The sequence below is a fragment of the Geotrypetes seraphini genome, chromosome 9 (genome assembly GCF_902459505.1).
Source record: "Geotrypetes seraphini chromosome 9, aGeoSer1.1, whole genome shotgun sequence".
In the NCBI taxonomy this organism is placed as follows: Eukaryota; Metazoa; Chordata; class Amphibia; order Gymnophiona; family Dermophiidae; genus Geotrypetes; species Geotrypetes seraphini.
Genome location: NC_047092.1, coordinates 40,447,882 through 40,474,880, shown reverse-complemented (window position 1 = coordinate 40,474,880; position 26,999 = coordinate 40,447,882). Strand labels below are relative to the sequence as shown.

General features: G+C 40.0%; 1 protein-coding gene across 1 annotated transcript in view; it reads right to left on the bottom strand.

The window, feature by feature from the left end:
• The window catches only part of TAFA5 (TAFA chemokine like family member 5), a 1,062,361-nt gene that overhangs the window by 8,107 nt on the left and 1,027,255 nt on the right, over nucleotides 1-26,999 (bottom strand). The window lies entirely within an intron of this gene.

Here is a 26,999-nt window from a genome sequence, read left to right as displayed (position 1 = left end):
GATCGGAGGTTGATCGTGACACAGGTTAGTCAATTGGATTGGAGGGAAATCAGGTCGCCAAGGGGTCGCAAACCGATCGGTACACAATCGGTTTGCTTAGTGAATCTAGCCCATAGAGTCCCTGCTCCTATCTCAGCATTCCCTAAGGGCTGAAAGTAACTGAGCTTTTGTTTGCTTATTTATACATGCTTCTAATTACTTCTAATAATATCCTTTGATGATTCACACTGCAATTACTTTGACAATGTGATCTTTTTAACTGCTTTCCCATTCAGTATTATACTTCATACCATCTTATAGCAAAAAAAAAAACAAAAACCTTGCAATACCTTCTTTTTATAGGGCAATTAACCCAGCAAAGTCTTTATCACTCTATACATGAAAAATTTCACTCTTAGTGCCATTGTATCTTTCAAATACATAATGTAGCCAACATTTTCCCTTTTTTTCCTAAGTTTTAAGATAAGAGAGTACTATTGGGTGGGGAGGAGTGGGTGTGGAGAGGGATGTAGAGGTTCAAACATATATAGATAAAGTGGGGGTTTATTGAAAGTGGAATTTGTCTTTTATTATGTATATTATATTATTATAGTTGATGCATTATTGATGTGCTTTGATGTTGTATTTGATGATGTTTGCATCAATAAAAACTGTTTGAATCATAAGATAAACAAGGCCCTGTTTTCTAAAGTGTGATAAGCCGTGATGGTTACCGTGTATAAGGAATGTACTTTTTTTTTTTCCTGTGAAATGTTATTACTACTATTATTAATTATTTCTAGAGTGCTACCAAACATACACAGCACTGTACAGTGTCACAAAGGAGATAGTCCCTACTCGAATGGGATCACAATCTAATCAATAAAGACAGACAAACAGGATGCCAGGATAGGGGTGGGGATGGTTAAACTGCTAGCTAGGGTACAACAATATAACCAGATAAATGGTATGTCAACAGAGGTGTCAGATTAGAATAAAATATCAAAATATTACTACAGCTACTACTTCTGGACTGCTGCCAGATGTATGTAGTTTTGTACAGAGTCACAAAGGAGATAATCCCCGCTTAAACAAGTTTACAATCTGAACCATCAAGATAGACAAGCAAGATGCTATGGTAGGGTATGTCAATAAATTATGCAAAATTCAAAATATGCACATTATACACCGACATTATTATACATCAGCATTATAAGTTAGCTCGAGAGCAAGTCTCGACGGGCGCATATAACACAAGGCTGGAAGGCCCTCGTGTCGACCCGCCAGGATTGGCTCTCGATGGGGAATGAGGAGGGGTAAGAGAAGAGGGGAGTGTTAGGATAGGATAGAGCGTGTCCTGCAGTGGCTAGAGTCAGGGATTGGTTGGCAGCAGGATGCGGGGGCGGGCCTATATATAGCCAGCAGCTGCCGAGTATCTGGTCTCTTCCGGTCCTCGGCAGCAGTTTTCCCGCCTGCCCTCCCTTTGAGGGGTGGCTGGTTCCCAGTTAGGGAGCTCAGGAGTCGCAGGCAGGGTTCAAGCTACCAAAAGCCGGGGCTCATCCAGAGATGAGCGGCAGGAGGGAAGCTGGTTCATAAGCGGGTCCCCGGTGGGCTGGGGACCCGGCTGAAGGGGCAAGGCGGCACTCGCCAACCCCCCAGACCCATGCTGACAGGGGCGGGGTCACGGGGCCAAAAAGCTGTTTATATGTGTGGTAGCTAGATGGTTGTTTATAATACTATATTATTTGTGTTATAATAAACAGAGCTGCGACTCGATTTTTTCCAAAATGTTGTTGTGTGATTTTACTAATGGTAATTTAAAGAAGGGGACTTTGGGGAGGGGGGGTATACATGTGTAGGGATGGGGAGGAGACCGATGGGCCTTTCCAGATCCAGCTGTCATAAGGTATACAGTACTTGTAGTGGAAACCAAGCTGTGCGTTTGCGTTAAGCGAGCGCTAATCGGTTAGTGCACCTTAGTAAAAGAGGGCCTAAGTCCACCAAGGATAGTGAGGAGTTACTAAGCCAGGTCTGGTGCTAAGTGATCTCTTGCCTAAAACTCGGCCCGGCTTTATTCTCTAACTGCAGATGTTTCAAATTATTCATATATTCAGCAGCACACAAAAAAACTCTCATCTTCAATATTTTTGTGTTTCAACATTATATCTAGTCCATTGCATTAAGTTTATTGCATTGTGCAAAACAAAATCTTCATGATTGCGTGGGTCTCCCAATTTTCGTTTTAAGAGCTTGCAATGTAAAAGCAGTTTTTATCAATGCTAAATAACCCACAGTTATAGATTCTTGTCTTTTTGTTGCAGAAGCTATTTGGCTTCCTGTTTCTCTAATCCTTAGATCTTCAAATCCAGACTTAAATATTCTGATTAGTCATACAAAGCCTGGCCTACTGCCGATTCAAACCTACCCCCCGCCCTGGTCTGCCGCCACTGCTGCCCGCCACCTGCTGCAACTGAAGGAAAGGAAGGTCCAGGCACCGGCCCACAAACTTTCTTCCTGATGTCAATTCTGACATTGGAGAGGAAGTTCCAGGCCAGCTAGGCAGCGATTAATAGATCTCCCGTTTTGATGAAAAAAAATAAATGATCACGTTATGTATAGTATGATTTAGTCAGCACACACATCAAGAAAATTTGGACTCCGCTAGGTAACTACTGCAAGAACTTGCAACACATAACTCTTAAATCTCAGTTCCTAACAGACACTAAACTTGAGCTCATTATGCAATTTGTGTAATTGACAATTCATGAAAAATCCCACCAATATATGTCACAGATCGTTAGACCTCAGCAGCTAAACTCAGAACCCAAACTCTAGTCTTGCGTAAATGTAAGCCAGCCTCATCACAGACCATACACAATCTTCATCATTTTGTAATTAATTCATAGTATAAAGAATTTCCAAATTCTTTTGCTGTGCTGGGATGAAATGCTGGAATTCGCTGGTGAGGCAGTTGAGAAAATGGGCTGATAGAGGAACTTTTGGAAAGCTCCTCAAAAAGCAACTGTTTGTTAATGTTTTTTATAGGGTCTGACTTGTCCTGTTTGAGGAATCATTATGAATTTAAATGTTTCATGATTTGTCTCTCTTTTGTATTGCTTTTTAGGCATTTATGTATGTGGATCTAGGACCTAGACGGTATAGAAAATAAAAAAGAAATCAAATATATTTCATTCTCATATATAAAATCCTCAAGAAATACTTTTCTTAATTGTTGGTCTTGGGGACCCCCACATGAATTCACATTTTGCCCCATGCTAAATCAAGGAGCATCCTCCAAAAAACAACCAATGGCTTCCATCACTACACAGTACAAACTCAGACCACAACAGCAGAATAAAATTCATAACAACAGACCTTTGAGAAACACCTCTATTATGATTCAGCTCTTCAAGATGGTGGCGGTATCTCTACTTCCCTTCAAAATACTACATAGTCAAATGACCATTCTAGCCAATCAGAGATCACTATTACATCACACCCAACCATTCGCAGCAGCCTCATCCATTCCAGCTCAGTATACCCGAACCATACATGCAGTCTTTAATCTTTTACTATAATCAATTGCCCTGGAATCCTATATATTTGCTAATGTTGTTTGATCTGTATTTACATGCTATATCTTTCTTATTCCACCCCCTCCCCCCCTTTTTTTTTCTATCAAGCTGTGCTAGAGGATTTTAGGTAGGTGCTCCAATGGCAAAGCATTTATTTCACTGGCTTACGATAAAAACCTCTAGTGCAGCTTGATAAAAGGGGCTCTTAATTAGTTAAGAGGTTATCACAATGTCCTTTACAGTTCATTGCTTATAATCTAAAATTTAATAAAAATAATTATTTTTTAAAAATATTTTTTTCAGGGTTTGTCCAGCTATGCCAGACTTCATTGGAAACAACTGTAAAAATATGCTCATTCGGGGTTCTCATAATACAACCTGGAGGCCAAATTCGAGACTTAAAAAGGTGTTTATAATAAAATGGTGTTTAATGGCATCAGACAGTGGGGATCAGACAGCTGCTGGAGATTTAATAGATCCACATGTCTTTACCCAGACTGCAAACTTAATGTGTGTTCACAATGTAGACGGGGTCATGCAGCCTCTAAATGCTGCCAGAGCAATGAACCACTGAATATTTTCCCACTGTTTTATCGTTACTTCTCCTATTCTCACATTGAGGAAATGTAAGTCTCACCAGGGATGACAGTGCTTCAAGGATACAGCAGAATACTCATTGAGCATCACAAATTAAGGCAAGTGGCATCTATTCTCTATTTCATTAAGATCTTTGGGGGGGGGGTCATGGATCAATTAGTGGATTATTTAGAATACGGTCAAACTTCGGTTTGTGAGTAACGCGGTTTGCGAGTGTTTTGCAAGACGAGCAAAACTCTCGAGCAAACTTTAACTCACAAATGAGCATTCACTCAATAAGTGAGCGTGTCACACCGTCCCCACCCCGGGAACCGGCTTCTCTCCCCCCCCCCCCCCCCCCCGCGGCCGACCCCCAAACCTTTACGTCCAGCGGACACCTGCACGCACCAACCCACAGGACATACGTGCGTCGGTGCTGAAATAGCCTGCCGCCATGTTCTATGCTGGGCTGCTGCGGGGCCTTGAGCATCTGCGCATGCTCAAGGATTTCTGGTAAGACGGTGGCAACTGTCGATGGCGCCACTAGTTTAGCACATGCAGGACCAGCGGGACACTGTTTCTGATAACATCAAATCTATTTATGTGTTTATTGATTGATTGATTTTTTTTTTTTAGACTGCCCTCCAAAAAGAGCCCAGAACAGGTTACAATGGGGGGTTACAATATAGGTTAGCGATGAGACAGTTGGAGTAAGGTCTTCATTAAAGATAAAATATGCATATTTAGGTGTGTTAAACATTCTAGGATATCTGTATATATGTGATGATTAGGTGGTGAGATGTATTTTGGGGTAAAGTTCCCTCAATGTGGCCTCTAGGTCTCTGAGCATATATTACATATTGTTATATAAGTTATTGTTAACAGAAGAAGATACAATATATGCTTGGGACTATATTGGTTTTAGTTTTTATGAAAGTAGCAGAAATCTTTGGAGTACCTTTGGTGACTGATAAAATGTAAGGTCCATCCTCAATTATAACTTTCTTGGGTATCGAAATTGACACTAAGGCCACAGTAAAAAGATTACCGATAGCGAAAGTAGAACAATTGGTCAGAGTCATAAATCAGGTTTTAGCAACTAAGAAATCTACCTTGCATACAGTGCAGTCGTTAATTTGGGCTCTGAACTTTGCCTGCAGAGTGATACCAATGGGTAGGGTATTTTCTTTGAGACTCACCTTCTCCATGACGGGCATTAAGAAGTCAACCAAAAGATCCTTCCTATCAAAAGTGGGAATTACAAACAGCCAACACATACTACTGTGTTACTCAATTTAAAGCTTCAAAGAAAATGACTAATTCTGATACTTTGTTTTAATTTTAAATGAACAGTATTTTGTATAATCCTTATTATTGATGTACACCGCCTAGAAGTCTGATTAGGTGGTATAATTTTTTTTTAAATAAACTTGAAACTTGATATATCTTGTTTAATACAGCACTATAATTTTGCTTGATACTATTTGATCTATGTACGATCATAGAATAAGATGTTACTTTCTGGGAAAGAAGCTAGATTATTAAAATGATGACTGTTGTATATCTAGATTTGTCAAGGTTATGCCATTAGGTAGCATGCATGCTAGCCTCAAAAAAAGCAGAGGAAGATGCTCATTGCTCAGATACTTTATTTGCTTTTTTTACTACAGGAGACCAAATAAAACAGAGCATTTCAACCAACCGCTCAGTGAAAAGAGCTATATAGATTCTGATATGTCCCTCTGGTCATTTTCACTCAGGGAACATAGAAAGAACATTAGGATAAGGGACATAAGACTGAACATAAAGCAATAATCAGGATGGGTAACTGTAAATACCATGCGGCCAGGCACTTTGAAAAGGTTAATTATACAACTGTGCCTTAAATTCAAAGCAGCATTTCAAGTTTAGAGGAAAGAGTATCTGCTTCTGCATGCATAAACCGTCATTGTAAAAATTCAACCATGACCAGAGAAGAAGCTTTCATAACTGTTCCGTTTTCAGTCATGAAGGCAAAGAATAATGATATGGTTCTACATGGATTGCAAGTTTCTTCTGCAATGGGGCTGATAAAATAGAGAGTTACGTTTCTCACGAATGTCTAGTGCCCATACAAAAAAGAAAAAAGAAGCCTGTAACATGTTTGCCCTTAAAGTACTTGTTATATAGGCAAAATAGAGACCAAATTTCAATAAGGCATCTACAAAATAATGTTAAAAGTCCAATACAGTACTCCCCCGAAATTCACGGGGCAGGAGAGGGCAACTGGGGTGCCAGCGGGTGCTGAAAAATCATTTGCAGTATTTTCCGACCACCTCTTCCTGGTACTAAAGTCATGGTTACACCAATCAGGAGCTGCCAGATAGCGTGTCAAAGCATCTCCTGATTGGTGTAACTTTGACTTTAGTACCAGGAAGAGGTGGCTGGAAAATACCGTGAATTACAGAGTCCGTGATTCACAAACCGCAAGTTCACGAAGGTTTACTGTATAGATATTTCAAAAAATTAATGAAACTATAGATATTACAAACCTTGCCGTATATATAACAATACGTATAAGCAGAGCTTTTTAAACACTGGAGTAGCAGTGGTGCTCTGTCCAGCCCCTCCTTTTCAGGCAGCCAGCAGGAAAAAAGAGGGGAGGGGGTGAGCCTGGATCAGAGCACAGAACAGCCATTCTGTTCTCAGAAGTTAGGAAGAAGAGAGAAGCTGGATAGATTTGAGGGAGCAAAACCATTATTTTGAACAGGAAAAGATAAGGTAAGGTGTGCAGGGCTTTCAAGGAGACCTGGAATTTTGGCATCTGCAGTCATAAGAACATAAGATTAGCCTTACTGGGTCAGCGAGTGTCCACCTTGTGGAGATGATACCATTCTCCAGATTTAGAAATACATCTAAGCTGTGTTAGATCATTAAAACTAAAGGGGTAAAAAAACCTAGTGGGAGAACACCACCACACTCAGGCTCTCATCCAGGCATGTGCTCAGCAATATGGCCACTGCTCTCCCCAGACTGGAGAAGGAAGTGAGCCCATGCTCTGTGGAAAGCAAAGCCCTCTGGGAATCCGAGTCCACAGAGCGCCCATAACCTACACATCTAATACAAACACTCAATTAGTTCCTATGTAAGAAACTGAGCAAATGCCCATATAACAGGGGGGCAGAGCAGCAGGTCTTAACAAACGGACATACCAAAAAGGCAAGCTCATTTGAAAGTCCTTTAAGAGCCATGAGAGACCTACTTAAGATCATGTTTTGAGGTTCAGAAAATTGTTGAAAGCTTTTTTGTTCGTTCAGGCATTCTACTGAAAAGAAGAACTATGAATTGAGAGTGAGTTTTCTGCAATATTATTACTGTTTAAAAATGGACATTTTCCAAAACATCCAAAATTGGATTTTGAAGTTATATTGAAAACGCCCCTCCATATGTTATAATGATAAAATGAGTGGAAAAGAATTTGAAATAATTGTTGGAAGGGTAACGGAAATAGAGGTTAAAGTGGGGGAGAGAAGAGTTGGTTGTTTTATACAAATGTCTTTTTAATGCATATTGCATTTGTTTGAAGGTTTTCTATAGTAAGTATGTGGATTTTGGATGCTTTAGTTGTTAACAAGACCTGCCTGCTAGAAGTGGAAGAGGAGTAATTTTATCAGAGGTTAGCACAGAGTGCTATAAAGCTTTTTTTTTTTTTTTTTGCAAATCTGGTCAAATAAAAAAAGGGAGTTAGGTCAATTTGTAAAGAAGAACTAAAAGACGGAGCAGGTATCCACACAATCAGTAGATAATACTGAATATTTACTTTGAGTTTTAGAGAGGTAGACGAGGTTTACGGTGGTACATTCCATACTAGGATGGGTATGTGAGGATAAGAAGATTTATTGCATTTCATTGCAGAGGCGAGATTACGATTTGGAGTTTTATGAGAGGTAGACTATTTTAATTTATATATGAATGATGAGACTTGTTCAAAATTCTTTTTAATAAAGTTTAGGATGAACAAGTGGTAAAGGTTGCTAGCCATTGTAAAGGTCATGTTTTAGATTTAGTGATTAGCCAGGCCCAGTAGAGCAATAAAATAAAAGCAAGAATATTTGCGGACAGATCATCATTTAGTGAGTTTTGAACGGAATTTAGAAAAAAAGGATAGAAGGTATGGATCTGATCTAATTGGAAGAGTTTCTAGAGGACACGTGTATATAGAGATTTTTCAGGGTAGGATTTTTATCTTTTTTTATTATACAGATATCAAAATGTAGATGCTGTGGAGGAGAATTGGTAGCAGGGGTCAGTTAGACATTTTGACAAGGTGGTCCATTATGGGAGGAAGGGCAAGTTTTGTTCGGCACAGGAGTCACGGCTGATATAAAGGCGAAAAACATAGTAATATAGTAAATGACGGCAGATAAAGACCGGAATGGTCCATCCAGTCTGCCCAACTGTACACGCTCTATACATTAATAATTTAATTTAAATGGTCCTTTTTCTTAGATGTTTCTGGGCCAGAAACCCAGAGCTCTGCCAGGTAGTGTGCTTAGGTCCTATCTACTATAGTCTCTGTCCAAGCTTACTCCAGCTCATCTAAACCACGCCGGCCATCGAAGCCCTCCCCAGTCCGTCCTCAACTGAATGGTCATATACAGGACACAGACTGTTAAAGATGAAAAGCAAGATGTATAAAAGGGAGGGATATCAGAAACAGTGGTATTCTTCAAACTGATGATGAGTAAGATGTTGAAACAGAAAAAAGTTGGATAAAATCAAGGAAGGATTAAGAAGGTGTGGACACTCATTGAAAGTTTTAAAAATGAATAAAGACATAAAAAAAAAAAAGAAGGTATGGACAGAGATAGATGGTAATATAAGGGTGTAGCAACGTAAGATAGGAAATTTAAAGTTATCTTTTAAGAGCATTTTGATATGGGCCTTTATGTAGAGATGGTGATAAAAATTGGTTTCAACTGTAAAAAACTTAGGAATGGGAGGGCTTTGCTAACAGTTAGGTGCACTGTTATGGAAGCATCCGATCTGCACACAACTTAAGGGTAGGTGTTTAGGCCTGGTTTTTATTGGCCTAAAAAAGTATGCGTAAATGTTAGTCACCTGTATGGGTGCTAAGCATGTTTCTATATATAGCAAGTGCCTTTTATGGAATCATGTTAAGCGCCATTCTGGTTGTTACCAATGTTTGGGTACCATATATAGAATATGGCCCTTATACAGCAACTGTTCATGTAAGTCATAATTAAAGTTCCATTTTGCATACATGGTATCTAACCACAGACACACAGTTATAAAATTGCCCTTCAAGAACTTTGCATATTAACCTAAATACATGAACAGTTGAATAATTTCCATACTGTACATGCTTTATGTATTTTGAAACCTAACCAGACAGAATCTAGTCAATAGTTTAGCTTCATAGAGCACCTAATGTGCTTATGAAAGCTATGTATAATTGATAAATGCCACACACAGTAGTCGGTTACAGTTATTCATCTAGTCAATTAGTTCATTTATCACCAGGATATTGTCCATTGTGAATAATAAAAAATATGTTCAGAATGCTGGCTGGATAATTGAAATGCTGTTTTGTAGAGGGTAAGATGTTCAATATCCTATTGAGAATGCAATGGAATTAATACCATGGAACTTAAAGTGCTTTGTTACTTGAAATGTACTTCATATACCACAACTGAGACATCTTATACTGACTATCCCAATTTATGAAATATGAAACAAATACCAATGTTGGGTTTAGTAGTGTCATAGTTTTATTAACAATGTGTGAAAACAATCCAAGTCTCAAATATGCAACGTAAGAACATAAAGTCAACCAAAAAATCCACAAAGTAGACTGAAAGTCCATCAGACCCAGTATTAAGGTTACCATATGGCTTTAGAAAAAGGAGGACATTTTGAAATATCTGGGTTTTACTTCCATTGAAAGCAATGGAAGGAAAACCCAGATGTCTCAATCTGTCCTCCTTTTTCTGGAGCCATATGGTAACCCTACCCAGTATCCTGTTTCCAATACTGACCAACCCAGGCCACAAGTACCTGGCAAGATCCCAAAACTTAACATAATGATTTCCCCAAATACCATTTCCCTGATGACCTGGGTATCCTTCTGCCACTCCGCAACAATAAGCCACATTTAGCTCACCTAGACATTAGAAGGCAGTCCATTACCACATAAGGAGCCCTTTACACTATAGCCCAATAGAACAGGTTCTACAGTTCAGATGATATCATTCCTATTCTAATTCCTCATTCCTGCTCCTAATGCAGGAATCCCAATCAGTTCACGAAATAACTGCTTGGTGGAATGTCTACAGAGTAATGCAGGCTTGGGTTACCTTTTATCAAGACAAATCACAAATACCTTGTACAACATTTAAGGAAGGGAAGCTAAGTATGTGGGATCAAGCAAAAAGGTGTAAACTGTCTAAAGTATAAACACAGTGGAACATATATAGAGTCCAAGTTGACTTAGTATAGCTTTGTTTAACTTATGGGCCTCAGTGGTACCATCTGTATGCCACTAAACTTTTAGATCATACAGCATTCAGGCACCCATGGTCGTCATCGGCCTCAATAGATATATTTGTTAAATATTTTTAAATATTATTCTTTAAATAGTTAAATAGATAAATATAAATACTCATCTCCATCTACGCGGGTGGGGGTAGGCACTCCGACATAGATCTATGTTTTGCCTCAAAGGGCTTTATCAAGCAAATCCCCCTTAAATCAAGCGGCTCTTGTTCCCCGCCGATGATGACCATGGGTGCCTGAATGCTGTATGATCTAAAAGTTTAGTGGCATACAGATGGTACCACTGAGGTCCATAAGTTAAACAAAGCTATACTAAGTCAACTTGGACTCTATATATGTTCCACTGTGTTAATGTTAAGTAGAGTCCAGAGAACACAACTGAGCTAGTTGGTTTCATTTATTGACTAAAGTGTAAACAGTCATAAGTGAATGTGGCCCTGTCCCATACTTGACCTACAATGAAGTTCTTAATCAGTGAGCTGCCTTTCAGGATATTCTTATTTGAAACAGCAATAGCTCAGGGGGAGGGGGGAATAAATGGAAAACCCTCCTGTAACACTCAACTTCCACATGTCTCACATCTACCCTTTCATTAGAATCCTTATTGGAGGATGCCAGTAGAAAGTGTGAACCATGCTTGCTTCCATGTTAAGTCCGATAGGCCAGAAGGTCATCATATTGAACTCAAACAAGTATTAGAAAGCAAGTTTTAGCCCACCGTGGCAAATGCCTTTAATTAAACAATAAGAATAACAAGTATCTGAAACTGGAGATAGAATTACATCCAGTAGTTTCTACCTGCAGTGTTCTTATTTCACAAGCACCCAGAAAAAATACCTTTGCATCTCACAATTTGAAAGAGAATAATCTCTTAGCAATGGTATGATCTCCAGATGATAGATCATATCAAATTCATTAATCTCTGCATTGTCAAGAATATAGTGGCTACCTCCCTCAAGCAATATAACAATTCGTTGGAATTTCATACTTCATGACTTCTTCAAGGGAATATCTTACTCCTCCTTCTGGAAACTATTGAAACCTATTCTCTTTCATCTTCACTATGGATCCATTCAAAATCCATTAACAAACGTCTCTAGCTAAATATTGTATCTGGCGCTAGTCTTTCTTGGATGATAAATTGAGGCATTTGGTCTGTCTATTGGGCCAGAAAGAAACTCAGAACTATAAACTATCTAAAGTTAAGTTTCATTTTTAATCTTTCTCGTTTTCCTGTTTTTGATATTTATACATGTTAGTTTAACTATTCTATCTTTCCTTATAATGTAACTATAATACTCATTTTCTTGGATCTTAAGGGATTTTTTTTTTTCTTTCCCTTCAATGTTCGTTATTTTCCAAGGGGTACTTTCTTTTCCTCTTTCTTATATATCTCCATTATGTTAGTGATGTCTTCTCTTGTATGCTTAATTAGATTGTGAGCCTGTTTGGGTCAGAGAGAGTAGCTCAATGCCTATATTTAGTATTGTAAACCACTTAATACCTATGTTCAAGCAGTATATCAAATGCAATACATCCAATCCAATCCAATTAGCTGGCTTCACATGAATCAAATATCTTAAAGAGAAATTCGTAATTAGAAAATATGAGGTACCTGGAGAATTATTTTGTTGGGGAACCAGTTGTTTTTTCAAAATATGGCAGTTTACTATAGACCAATAAATGTGGTGAAGATGTTTAAAATTCTCATTTTATTGTCTTTAATCTAGTCTTCAAAGGCCACTAAAACAAATGTTTAAGACAATGATACTTGGCATTAATAAAACAGACTGAACTTTGTGTCCTTCAACGTGATTTAATAAACTTGTCTATGAAAGATGTTTACTCATTTATCTCGTAGCCTCTGCTTTTATAGCCTTGCTATATTTTCAAAAAGGAAAAAAACTTCAGATACAAGTAAGATTTGGAATAAATTCAACAATGGAAGGAGGAGATTTAGAAAAAAATAATCTAATTATAGTAAATTAAGTTAATTTCTTGCGATATGGATCTCTCTGTTGAATGTTGAGATGAAAACCAAATACTTTTATATCATTGCAAGGCAGGAAAACATTCTGGTCAACAATGAAATTAATCCTTATTAGATACTCATTTCATGTTTAAATTTTTGTAAAAAAAAACGAATACAGTGCTTCATTTGGCAATAAATCCCATACAGTATGAATGAAAGAACCACCACATCACAGATTATTCAGGTTTCTTTATTTAAAATGCATGAATTTTTGTTTTGTAAGATATTACAAAAGGCCAAACTTGTGATTTTAGTCTAACCAAATTAAAAATGTGTCCTTATCTATAAATTTTTTCATGAAGTGTGTCCCTTTAAGGCAATATTTTTACATCTCTTGATTTTTTTTTTACAGTATTATTATTGAGATAAATGGAACATTGCTTATACTGTCTGTCCTCTATATGATTTTGCTTTGTGGATTTTAGAGTTATTTGCTCAAAGATATAATCATGTGCAGTAGGTATTTCCCTGCCCAAGCCTAGCTAGTGCCATTTCTTGGAGACCAAAAATAAAAAGTGGAATAAAAAAGGAATAGAGTATATTTTTAGATGTAGGGGGAGAGGCAAATAAACCAACCTCCATCCCTGTCTTGCCACTCTTCCCTAGCCTAAATCTCACCTTCTTTCTTTCTGTCCTTTTGCCCTTTTGCTCTCCTCCCTTGCCCCTATATTGTTTCAATTTCCCATCAATCAGCTTTTATTCCCCTACTCTGTTTTCTTCTTTTAAGGGATTTGTGTAAAGAAGGGTCATTACAGAAAATAGGTAGGATATGAAATTGGTTTTGTGCTAGTCCAGAAAGGTCCTCCAGCGTCATCCCCAAGGTTGTTTTCAACATGTCCAGTCATCTGATTGCAGGTTGCCCTCTTCACCTGGTTCCTTTGGTCTTCACAAACATGATGTCCCTCTCCAGTGGTCTCTCTCTTCTGATGGTGTGACCAAAATAAGTAACATACATAGTAACATAGTAGATGACGGCAGATAAAGACCCGAATGGTCCATCCAGTCTGCCGAACCTGATTCAATTTAAATTTTTTTATTTTTTCTTCTTAGCTATTTCTGGGCAAGAATCCAAAGCTTTACCCTGTACTGTGCTTGGGTTCCAACTGCTGAAATCTCTGTTAAGACTTACTCCAGCCCATCTATACCCTTCCAGCCATTGAAGCCCTCCCCAGCCCATCCTCCACCAAACGGCCATATACAGACACAGACCGTGCAAGTCAGCCCAGTACTGGCCTTAGTTCAATTTTTAATATTATTTTCTGATTCTAGATCCTCTGTGTTCATCCCACGCTTCTTTGAACTCAGTCACAGTTTTACTCTCCACCACCTCTCTCGGGAGCGCATTCCAAGCATCCACTAACCTCTCCTTAAAGTAGAATTTCCTAACATTGCCCCTGAATCTACCATCCCTGAACCTCAAATTATGTCCTCTGGTTTTACCATTTTCTTTTCTCTGGAAAATATTTTGTTCTACGTTAATACCCTTCAAGTATTTGAACGTCTGAATCATATCTCCCCTGTCTCTCCTTTCCTCTAGGGTATACATATTCAGGGTTTCCAGTCTCTCCTCATAAAGTCTTCTTGCGCAAGCCTCCTATCATTTTCGTCGCCCTCCTCTGGACCGCCTCAAGTCTTCTTACATCTTTCGCCAGATATGGTCTCCAAAACTGAACACAATACTCCAAGTGGGGCCTCACCAATGACCTGTACAGGGGCATCAACACCTTCTTCCTTCTACTGACTACACTTCTCTTTATACAGCCCAGCATCCTTCTGGCAGCAGCTACTGCCTTGTCATAACTTCATCATTTGGGCTTCGAGTGACATAGCCAGTTTGATTTCTTCCAGAATCAATTTGTTATTTCTTCTGGCAATCCACGGCACACCTAAAATCCTTCTCCAGCACCAAAGCTCAAATGAGTCAATCTTTTTGTCTTGTTTCTGTAGTGTCCAGCTTTCACATCCATAACTGACCACTGAGAAAATGAGTATATGGACAAGTCTGATCTTCGTTTGGAGTGTTACCACCTTGCCTTTGAAAACTTTGTTGAGAGTCTTTATTGAAGAGTGACCAAGAGCTATTCTGCGGAGTATTTCTTCCTTTCTAGTTGCTTCTTTATTTACAAAAGAGCCCAGGTGACGTAAGGAAGTATTTCTTCACAGAAAGGGTTGTAGATCACTGGAACAAGCTTCCAGAGCAGGTGATCAAGTCCACCAGCGTGCTTGACTTTAAGAATAAATGGGATGCCCTAGTGGGATCCTTACGAGGGTCGAGTTAAGGAACTAGGTCATTAGTACTCAGACTTAATGGGGTGGGTCAGTAGAGTGGGCAGTCTTGATGGGCTATAGCCCTTTTCTGCCGTCATCTTTCTATGTTTCTATGTTTCTACTTTACAACTTCTAGTCTATCACCTTCAAGCTCAAAACCTTCAGCATTTTCAGTGTTCATGATCTTCTTCTTGTTTATGTTCAGTTCTAATCCCATGTAATGACTTTCGGCTTTTACTTTTCTCAGTAGATATAGCATATCTTTTTTGCTGCTAGTGATCAGTGTTGTATCATCTGCATAGCGCAGGTTGTTTATATTTTGGCCACCAGCTTTGAAATTGACACCCTCTTCTTCCAAATTTGCTTTTCTGAAGATGGTTTTACTGGGCAGGTTGAACAGATAAGGTGGCAAGATGCATCCTTACCTGACACCACATTTTATTGAATTCAGTTCTCACTACAGTTTCTTGATTTTCATATAGGCTCTCTATCACATTAAAAATGACTCATCTTGGGGCGGCTGCCGCTCTTTCCTTTCCTCTCCCCTGGGTAGAAGTACATGTGTGTTTGGTTGTTTGGAGGGTATGCGTGCGGGGGGTGTCTTGTGCATGATTGTTGTGGGTTTGATTGTGTTTGCTTCGGGGTTTTCTACTAATTAAAATGTCAATTGTGTTGGGCATTCAATCGAGGGGTTTTTGTACTATGACTCATATGTTGTCATGTTCTTTTGCTTGTTGATTTCCCTGGCTGTTGTGCTTTTATCTGCCTCCCCTTTCTGGTTGTATGTCCTCTTTATAATTGCTAATAAAGATATTCACCACAAAAAAAAAAAGGAAAATTATTGTTCAGAAAATTTATAAGCATTAAACGTCCCCCCCCCCTAATTGTATTCTTGTAGTTGGAGCAGTATATAATACTTAATCATCTGTATAATTTTTTCTGGGAAGCCAAACCATTTCAACACCTCGAAAATGAAAGACCATTCCATTCTATCAAATGCTTTTTCTGCATGAAGACTTACAGCTAATATCCGTTGATTTTTATTCCTGGAAACTTGTAATATCACATTAGTAAACATTTGAGTGTTGTCGCAAGAAAGTCTTTCCAATCATGAAACCATTTTGGTCTGAATGAATCAACCTGGGTAAAACTTTCTGTAACCTATTAGCATATAGCTTAGCATCCACATTGATTAATGAAATGGGTCTGTAGTTTTGAACTCAATTCTGGCATAGTTACTGGAACATTTACAGAAGCTAATATTATTCTAATACCTAAACCATTTTCATGTTGTTGTTTTTAAACTGTTTTAACGAGGTACTCTGATCTTTATCATCCAAGTGAGAAAGACCACAAAAACGTTTTTATATATTAGTATTACAAATTGGTGTAAAAGAGCAGTATAGTTATTGTTCAGATCGATTCTGCTATTACTACTACTTTCTTACTTCAGTGGACAACTATAGGTAATTTGGGAAAGTATTTAAAATCCAGCACTCTTGACATGAAAAGCCTTTGATTTAGGAGCTGTGCAGCAATTAACCGCAGTCAATTCATATAGTCTATTTAACTTGTTAAATGAACCATAAAGGCCAGATGACAGAGATAAATAGTCCTCTACATGTTAAGGGTAGACTTTCTGAACTTGGTCCCTCCATTCAGTCTGATACACAGTATGGAAGTTGCTGGGGTCCAACTACATTTTTATATTAAAGGCTTACTTTTCAGCTCTGCACGGTCTATGCGGTACTTTATTCTGTCAATTAAAGAAAATCAGTGCCTGACACTTTTATATTGAAAATTCTGATCCCCTTTTGGGTATAATTAATTAGTTTTGATATATTTCAGACAATAATTAAGCAAACTAGACTTATTAGGAAAACTGCCTCCGGCATTTTTTTCTAAGAGGCACAATCTGTATCAGTTATCTTTTAAATTATTTCTGATTTAATCAGTCCTCCTTGTAAGAGCTTGACCTTGGAATGATATTTATATTTCATATCACTTTATCAAAGCATGTGCAAAGCATAGGGCTGTCTGCGAGAGTTGTGATTCCTGTGTTATTATGGTATAGTGATACATTAGAGTGTTTACTTTCCAGAGGATAAGCCTTGCTATCTTCTGCATCTCTGTCGACAGGCTTTCTGACATCATCATATCATATCCAGTACTGTCATGTGTAACTATTTACAAATTTCTTCAGAATCTTCATTTCTGATTTACCTGTATATATATATTTTTTGAGGGGGTGTTTGTTTTGTTCCTTTGCTGGATATGAACCAACTTCAGTTATCCAGCTCTCATCATTGGGTTTAATTTCTTTTTACCCTAGCCACTCCCTGGGCAGGATTAACTAATAGGCCAAGTAGGCACGTGCCTAGGGCCCAAAATGGTCAGGGAGGCCCGATGAAGGAAGGCATCAACATTGTTTTTTCCAAACGGCGATGAGCCCCTCCAGCATCGATCGGCAACGCAGCCCCCCCCCCCTCGATCAGCAACACGGGCCCCACCCCGATCGGCAACCCCCCCCATCGACGGAAAGTAAGATAAGCAAGCAACGTGGGTAAGAAAGGCAACGGGAACTGTAATTGTGCAAGCGGTGCTGCTTGCCCAAAGCTTCCCTCTGACGCAGCTTCCTGTTTCCACCTGGGCGCATGATGGGGTGGGGCGGGGCAGGGGGCCCAGTGTACTTGTGTGCCTAGGGGCCCTCGACAAATTAATCCTGCCCTGATTGTAGGGGGATGCAATGGGCATTTATGGCCCCATGAAGTATCTCTGAATAAACATCTGTTTGTGGCTAGGGAAGAGATTAGCGTACTGGGGATAATCCTTGATGCAAAATTATCATTAAAATCACAAATAGAAAGCTAATACAGTTGAAGAATTTTTTGTCTGGCTGGGATTTTAGGCAAGTGTTACAATCCATGATTCTTTCAAAGCTTGACTTTTGTAATGGAATCTATCTAGGGCTTCCTTCTACCTGATTGAGGGCACTGCAGATTGTGCAGAACTCAGCAGCTCGTGTTATGATGGGAAAATCCCACTTTGTGCACATTACTCCATAATAACCGCAATCTCCGGATCAGACCTTCGGTCCATCAAGTCCAGTGATCCGCACACGCGGAGGCCTAGCCAGGTGTACACCTGGCGTAATTTTAATCACCCATATCCCTCTATGCCTCTCGTAAGGAGATGTGCATCTAGTTTGCTTTTGAATCCTAGGATGGTAGATTCCGCAATAACCTCCTCTGGGAGAGCATTCCAGGTGTCCACCACTTGCTGGGTGAAGCAGAACTTCCTGATATTTGTCCTGAACTTGTCCCTCTCCAGCTTCAGTCCATGTCCTCTTGTCTGTGTCACATTGGACATTGTAAATGACTTATTTTCCAGTTTTAAAGAAACTACATTGGATCCCAATTATATTTTGAATACAATTTAACATTTTGAAAATAATTCAACAAGGGATTTATAAAACTATACCTGACTATTTGAGAAAATGTTTGATAATGTATAGACCGGGTAGAATGTTAAGATTGGAAAATTATATGTTATTAGATGTATGAAAAAGGGACAAAGTGAAATATGCCAATATTAGAAAATCCTGTTTTTCAGTTGAAGGTCCAGTTTTATGGAATGAAATACCTGGAACAATACAATTCTATGAAAATGTTTTATAGTTCAGGAAATTGCTTAAAACATAATTCTTTGTCCAGACTTTTAACTGATATTAATAATCTATGCTCATACCAAGGGCACTCAGTTTATTTATTAGACGTCTGCGTGGAACACTGTCAAAGGCCTTGCTAAAATCTAAATACAAGACATCTAGCGCTCTCCCTCTGTCCAATTCTCTGGTCACCCAGTCAAAGAAATTGATCAGGTTTGTATGACAAGACCTGCCTCTAGTGAATCCATGTTGCCTCAGGTCCTGTAATCCACTGGATTCCAAAAATGTCATTATTCTCTTTTTCAAAAGTGTTTCCATTAATCTACTTACCACAGCACACTAGTGGTAACCAGAGAAGAGGTTGCCAGATTGGATGCGCAAAGCACTCATAGTATATAAGCATTTTTATGACTACTGGTAAAGAAGTATTTAGCCAATTTGAAGAGCTCTTGAAGATAAATCAGGTATTGCTGCTATGCAACCAGTCAAAGATGATGCTTTATGTTCAAAGACAAACTGCAGGTAGAGTTCACCATTTATCAATATCTGCTTGCAGGTTTAGAAAATCTTGGCTGATAACCAGCTATTAATTGCGGAAGTTATTGGGGATTTGCAGCATATTCTATCATATTTGACCTTGTATTTTTCCATTGGAAGCAGAACAAAGCACAATGTGCAAATCTGAAGTACAGTATTGGTATTTTATCTGCCATGCTAGCAATGATGAAGAAAACAGGTGCAAAAAACATATTAGATTTTGATTTCCCTCATACTCTTGAATACTCATGAATTAGATTTATACTCTAAACCAGTGTTTTTCAACCGCTGTTCCGCGGCACACTAGTGTGCCGCGAGATGTTGCCTGGTGTGCCGCAGGGCCGCCGGGCCCGGAGCTGACAGGGGGCCCGAGGCAGGGGCGCCAGTAGCTCGCCAAGGCAAAGTGAGTCGATCACTCAGGACTCACTTTGTCTTGGCGATCTAATCTATCGAGCCGATAAGTCTTCTTCTCCCCGACGTTAATTCTGCAGTCGGAGAGGAAGTTCGGGCCAGCCAATCGCTGCCTGGCTGGGCGGAACTTCCTCTCCGATTGCAGAATTGACGTCAGGGAGAGCATGCGTCGGAGTCGGCTTTGGGGCCTGTTATCCATTGGTGGGTCCTGTTCCCCGATGGCAGCGGCAGTGGCAGTGGCTTGGGGAACGGCAGGGAGAAAGAAAGAAAGGGGGCAGGCAGGGAAACAGAAGGAAAGAAGAGAAACAGAAAGAAAGAAAGAAAGGTCAGGAGAGAGGAAGAAAAAGTTGGGGGAGGGAATGAGGTGTGGAGGAGAGAAAGCATACTGGCTGATAGAAGGGAAGAAAGATTGGATGCACAGTCAGAAGAAGAAAGTGCAACCAGAAATCACCAGACAAGGTAGGAAAAATGATTTTATTTTAAATTTAGCAAAGTGGAGGCAGTATTACCACAGTTTTCAAAGGAATTTGCCCAAATAACTTAATAGTTAACTGGGTAAATTCCCAGAGATGAAAACTTCCCTTCACTTACTATGCACAGTTCTGAATTTATATCTGCTGTCTATATTTTACAATATGGTCACCTTTTACTAAACTAGTGGTTTTTAGCGCAGGGAGCCTATGAGCATCAAGAGCAGCGCTGGGCATTCAGCGCAGCTCCCTGCGCTAAAAACTGCTATTGTGGTTTAATAAAAAGGATGGAGGGTATATTTGTCTATTTTTGTATGCTATAAAAACCAAATACAGAGAGAGACTGAGAGCTGTTGACGAAGAGCTACGTGTGTGTCTTTCTTCGATTCCAGCCAGAATATCAGCTTTGTGTTCAGCCAAACAGGCCCAGGTTTCACACTGAATAAAGTATTTTATAATTTTTATAATTTTTATTTTGTAATAAAGTAATTATAAAATACTTTCTTTGTGTTTATTTGATTCCTATTCAAGAGAATTACTTTATATATAGTCAATATAGGCAGAGAGTTAAATTTTTTAACATTTTCTAATGGTGGTGTGCCTCGTGATTTTTTTCATGAAACAAGTGTGCCTTTGCCCAAAAAAGGTTGAAAAACACTGCTCTAAACAATACTTGTTCATGGTAACTATTGGCCATACAACAGATATAACATCTGGTAACCATGTGTTTCTAGACTATAGGACTATAATTTTAGAGTTAGTCATTGTTTGGAATTAATAAATTGATAATTTCTTTGAGTACCATCATTATTCTTTTAAATTGTTCAGTAAAGTTTCTATTTATATCATCCATTGTTAAAATACAAAAATGCACAAATAAATTAGGTTACACTAGGTCGGTTAAGTGATCAACATAGGTAACCGTGACAACAGCAAAAAGAAAAACAGAAATAAATGTCTTGCATATGCCAGAAAGAATATTCTATTTAACAAGAGAAAGAAGACCTTTTTAGTCATAGTCATATTTGTTTAATATACTGCAATAGCTATCAAATTTAAGTGGTTTATAAAAATCAAAACAATAAAACAAAACCTAAGCACCAAAAAGTAAAATAAAAATAATGAAAGGAAAAAAACACAAGGACAAAAAATATAATAGAGATTAAAATAGGAAATTTTAAGAAAAAGGTAACACAAGAACAGGAAGGTAAGTGAAATCTGTTTTTATTAAGCAACAACCATAACAAAAGTAAACAGCAGGACAAAAAGTATTTCAAATATTGAAAACAAAGCTCCCTGCCCCCAAGAGGACTGGACTCTGATGTCCTCTCAGGTTACAAAGTATCCTGACCCCCCAATCCCCTCCCCCCCAAAAAAGCAGCAAACCTCGCCCCAACCCCCCCCCAACCTCCCCCCCTGCCCCCCAGATCAGACAGGCGGGATGGAATACAACTGCAGTCTATTCAAGATATGACTACGAACCCGGAGAGGCAAACTGTCCAAATAAGGAGTCCAAATATGAACAAAGTCTCTGCTCCGTCGGCGGGAGGAAGAAGCCAGAAGGGCCTCCCATCCGAGAAGGGCATGTAATTTATTCCTCCAGTACCAGATGGAGGGAGGAACCTCCGCCAGCCAGAAATTCAATATACACTTTTTCCCCAAAATATAACATTTGCTCAAAAACAATTTCTCCGCAGAGGTGTACACAGAAAACAAGGAAAAATGAGCGAACAACATATGATAAACAGAGACAGGAACAGAAACCCGTAAGAGACCCTGAAGAAAGGAAGCCAGGGCCCCCCAAAAGCTCTGAATACTCTCACAACCCCAAAGTAATAATTCACCTCCGCATGACAGGTGAGACAGTATTGGGTATCGACACATCCCATATGGTAGGCCCGGCTCTGGGAGGTATATGCTCTCAACAAGATCCTGAAGTGACATTCTCGAAGCTCCGCACTATACACCAAAGCAGGAACACAGCGAAGAGCCCGAAGCAAAAAACCCGCCCCGAGCTCCCGCCCCAAATCCTTCTGCCAAGCCATTAGTACCAAGGAAAAATCCCGCAGTGGGCCAAGCGCCCCAAGTTGTTTATGATATAAGGAGACCGAGATCCCAGAGGCCGAGTCCTCCCCCCCTTCCAAAAAGGCACGAAAACTGATCCCAAAATCCAAAGACAGAGAGCTCCAAGGAAGAGACCGCACATAATGCTGCAATTGACAATGAGCAAAGGGAAGACCTAAAGAAGGAAGACCCCTACAGAGCAACTCGTCGCAAGAGAGGAGCGTTCCGTCATCCCGCAGCAGATGATAAAGATACTCAAACCCTCGAGCTCGCCAGCGCCCAAAGAGAGAGGGAAACAGCCCCGGGGGAAAGGAGAGATTGTCGATCAGAGGCAGTAACACACTAACATGAGGATCCTGCCGCCAAAACAGCAGCAGCCGTCGCCACACCTCCCAAAGGGGCAAAACAAAACACTCCGTCGACAAGAAACCGACAGCACCGCCAACCTATAGAGAAAGAAGGTGAGAAGGATAATAATAATTGCGCTCCAGAAAGAGATCAGTATAAAGGTCCGTACCCAAAACCCAGTCCCGGACGTGGCGTAAAAGACCCGCCTGATTATAAAGAGCAATATCCGACACCCCAAAACTGCCAGGAGCCCACCAGCAACTGCCACCGCAATTTAGGTCGCCGACCACCCCAAAAGAACTTGGACAACAAAGAGGAAAGGACCCGGATATCCTTACGCAAGAGATACAAAGGCAAAGTCTGCATTACATAAAGCCACTTAGGGAATAAAACCATCCGAAAAAGTTGCACCCTCCCCATCAAGGAAAGAGGCAGATTACGCCAAGCGGCCAACACAGATCCGGTAGTGGAAAGCAAACGAGCGACATTTAACCGGTAAAGCTCCCGAACATCCATGGACAATTGGACTCCCAAATAGCGAAAGGAGGAATCTGCCCAGTGCAGTGGAAAGGTCCCCCTCCAAGAATGCACAAGAACAGGAAGGTAAAAGACAGTTCATGCCAATATGTTCCAGCCCATCGTTAAAACCCAAACAAAAACAAGGGAGAAGAATAACTTTGCCCAATAAAGCAAACAGCAGAAAAGAAAGAAGGCAAAACGGATGTCTAAACACAACCAAGGCACATTTATTTCTATAAATATAGTCCCAACAAGGATCCTGGTTTCGGCAGAAAAACTGCCTTCTTCAGGGTACAAAAGCAAAGTTCAGTTGTTCTTAGGTCAGTTCTTCTTTTACAGAATCCACACTACAACCTTCCTGAGGAAGATAAGGCCAGTAGCGTATCCCATATACTCATTCCCTTGTACAGTAGCATCTTGTAAGCGTGGTGAATCTGCTCCAGCTGTTCCTCTACTTGTTTTATGAGTCAATCTGAGGTGGGGGGTCATAGATCACAGCTCAGCTTTCTTCAACAGACTTCCATAGCTTCTGGCTGACTGTTATTTGTGTTAGTTTCCATGTCCCATTCCAAGGCTTGTGCTGGGCTTGCCTCGAGTCTTTGGCTTCCCTTCTCTGAGGTACTGTTGTCAATTTCTATTTCCTCAGCAGTTTCTGGCTGTGCCCTTCTCAGCCGTGTGTACTCCTCTGCTTTCTGCCTCTGCCTCTGCCCAGTGTCAGACAGTAACAGTAAAATTAATTCAGATGGACGAAAGACCTGATTTACTAAGTCTTTTCTTCCATTCTCTGTCTAAGAGAAAAGACCTTGATGAATAGGCCTTCAGTGAATAACTGCCACCTTCCTTTCTCACACAGGGTCTAATTCACTAAAGCTTTTCTTTTCTTCCGTGTCTGTGGGAAAAGACATCGTGAATCAGGTCTTCATTGAATAATAAGTGTCACCTCATCATCTCACTTCACATAAGGCCTTTCTTCCTCTCAGTGTCAACTGATGAAATAAAACCTAGTGAATCGGGCTCTTTGCATTACTATTTTCACATGTAAACAAAGTATCAAATCTTGATATATAGTCTTTTCGCCATTTTTATAAGGTTCAATTCTATTCTGGAAAATTTGCCAGGATACAATATAGAGGCTCTAGTTACTAAGCATAATAAATTTTCCATGGGATTCATTAACCGTTTGGTACCTCAGTGCTCCAGGTTAGTATCTCACAGTCAATTTACTTTTACATTGCTGCAGTCAGAGATATTGGCAGTAATTCTTTACATATGCAGCTATATACAATATACCATCAGATCCTCTCACAAATTAAAACTATCCTTCCCCTCGCTAAAAGGCATTTCCCACACAGGAAAGCTAGGGACCTCCCTCCACTTCAAAATTACTGAGCTCTGGAACAACCTTACCTCCCCTCTTCGGAACTTGAGCTCTCTCCAAGTTTTCCGCAAACATCTGAAAACCTGGCTTTTCTCAAAAAATGTAAGTCTCCCTTCAACTTAGGAATCAAGGAAACTCTTATATCTTGGCATCCCAAGTCCTCTAAATTTTCTTCACACTTCTACCTCTAACCCTCTGTTGTAGTTCCTTCCTATTTCTCCTACTGTAAACCGCGTCGAGCTCTACGAACGTGGAGATGATGCGGTATACAAACCTAAGGATTAGATTAGATTAGATATACAGTAGGGCCTGGATTCTAAAAACAGCGCCGTTAGGAAAGCGCTGGTAGACGCTCCATTGGCACCTAAGTTAATTATTTTAATTGGCTATTCATGGTGTGGTAATTGACCACGCTGTTTAAAATCAGTTAAAAACACATTAAAAGAAAAAAAACCGTAGGCGCCACAAGGCGCTTACAAAATATGGCACCAGAATTGCATCAACGCTGACACCTAGCACCGCCGAGCATTAAAAGGGGGGCATGGTTATGGGTGGGGTTGACATTTGGCACCACTAAGTGTGATTCTGTGTTGAAGTAGGGCACCAGAAATGTAGGCCTTTAAAACCCTGGCCTACATTTCCAGCGCCTATCTTTGACTCAGGCCACAATTCTGAAAACAGCGCCGTAATCTGAGTGACACACAACCGGCAACATTTTTTTCGGGCACCTGCTGATTACAGTGCCACTTGTAGAATCCAGAGGGTACCTGATTGGTACATATTCTATAAAGAATAATAGTGAATCTGTTATATAATGTACATGTGTATGCATTTAGAATGAGCACTTATGCCAGCTATAGAACTATTTATTTATTTATTTAAATAATTTATATCCCACTTATCCTACAATTCTAGGTGGGTAACAAAAAATATACATATTCTCTAAACACACAACATCATAAAACATACAATAATAATTTTAATGTGGATGCTTAGTTTCAGGAGATATGTAGGTACCGTATATACTTGAATATAAGCTAAGATTTCTGGGCCATAACAATGGCCCAAAAATGGGGGTTTTAGCTTATATTTGGGCCATTGCCTACCTGCTTTCCCCCCTCCCCCTGCAGACCTATTGCAGGCCTCAACAGGTCCTGCTGCAAGATACGTGAGGGAGGTGTGGATATCCAATTTCAGTAGGCACAGGAAGCAGAAGGCAGGTCGCTGAGGAGTGGGGGAGGGGTGTACACGGGACGGAGGGTGGCTTGGATTTGGCTGGGGCAAGAGACGGGGGATTCCTCATATTCTGGACCATTGGGTTCTGCGGCAGGCTCAGTGGAGGCCTGCAAGGCATCGGGAGGGAAGGAGATGGTACAGGACAGTGAGGGTGGGAGGGGAACAGGGTACAGAGCCTGGCAGGGAGGTAAGGGGGCTGGGTGCAGAGCCTGGCAGGGGAGGGAGGGGGTGCTGGGTGCAAATCCTGGCAGGGCACTTGAATATTAAGCCCCCGTATTATATTTGAATCAACCATTTTTCCTTCTTTTGGGGGGAGAGGGAAATGGGGGTCTTGACTTATACTCGATCGACTTATATTCAAGTATATGCGTTAACTTATAGTATTCTATAAGTTACATGCATAAATGTGTGTCTTGCCCATGCAACACAAAAAATAAGCACAAGGGGCCTTCAAGTTCTGAGTAGTCAAACTTCCATTTATTGAACAACCTAGCAAAGGTCCGTGTTTTGGCGTATCCGCCTGTGTCAGGGGTCATTCAATGTAATCCATACAAAGAACAATAGAAAGATAGCCAAACAGATCACACCAAATATTGAGTTTCTCCACAATCGGTGTCCAAGATATAGCCCGAACAAAGTTACATCTGCCCATGCACCAATCAGACACCAATAATAAACCTCGTTTATATGTGTATACACAGTATGTAGGATGATTGATTTGGTAAACATGTGCATATAAGTAGGATGATCAATGTGCCAATAACATAAGTAGGATGATGGCTTATGGCATAATCATGCCAGTATTAATAACTCTGTATTGTAACACCACCATAGAGCTCCGTGTATTTCGGTACAGAGCCCATGTATTGTAACACCTCGCAGAAGCTCTTTGTAACTCTGTATGGTAACAACTCTTCAGAAGCTGATGTAGCGTAATACATTTACAGAAGCTGAAGTGAACCGCTCTGAATTGACTCCCCTGTCATTAGTAGCGATATAGAAGCTCTCAATAAACATAAACAATATTAAGAGAGAGGGATTCCAGAGCATACAGTACAAGGCAAAATAGCAGAAAAAAGTTCCAAGGGCCTCCTAGGTTGGGATAGCAACGCAATTCTTTTGAAAGACCCAACAAAGGCCATGTTTCAGCATAAATGTCTGCATCAGGGTTAATTTATTAGAAACATAGAAAAATGATGGCAGACAAGGGCCATAGCCCATCAAGTCTGCCCACTTTACAGACCCACCCCCCTGAGTCTGCTCTCCTGGAGATCCCTCTCCTAATGACCCATCCTTAACTCCACCCTCTTAAGGATCCCACATGGGCATATTGAGATCCACTCTGTCAAAACACTATCCAATATACTGAAAGCTGATGAATCAG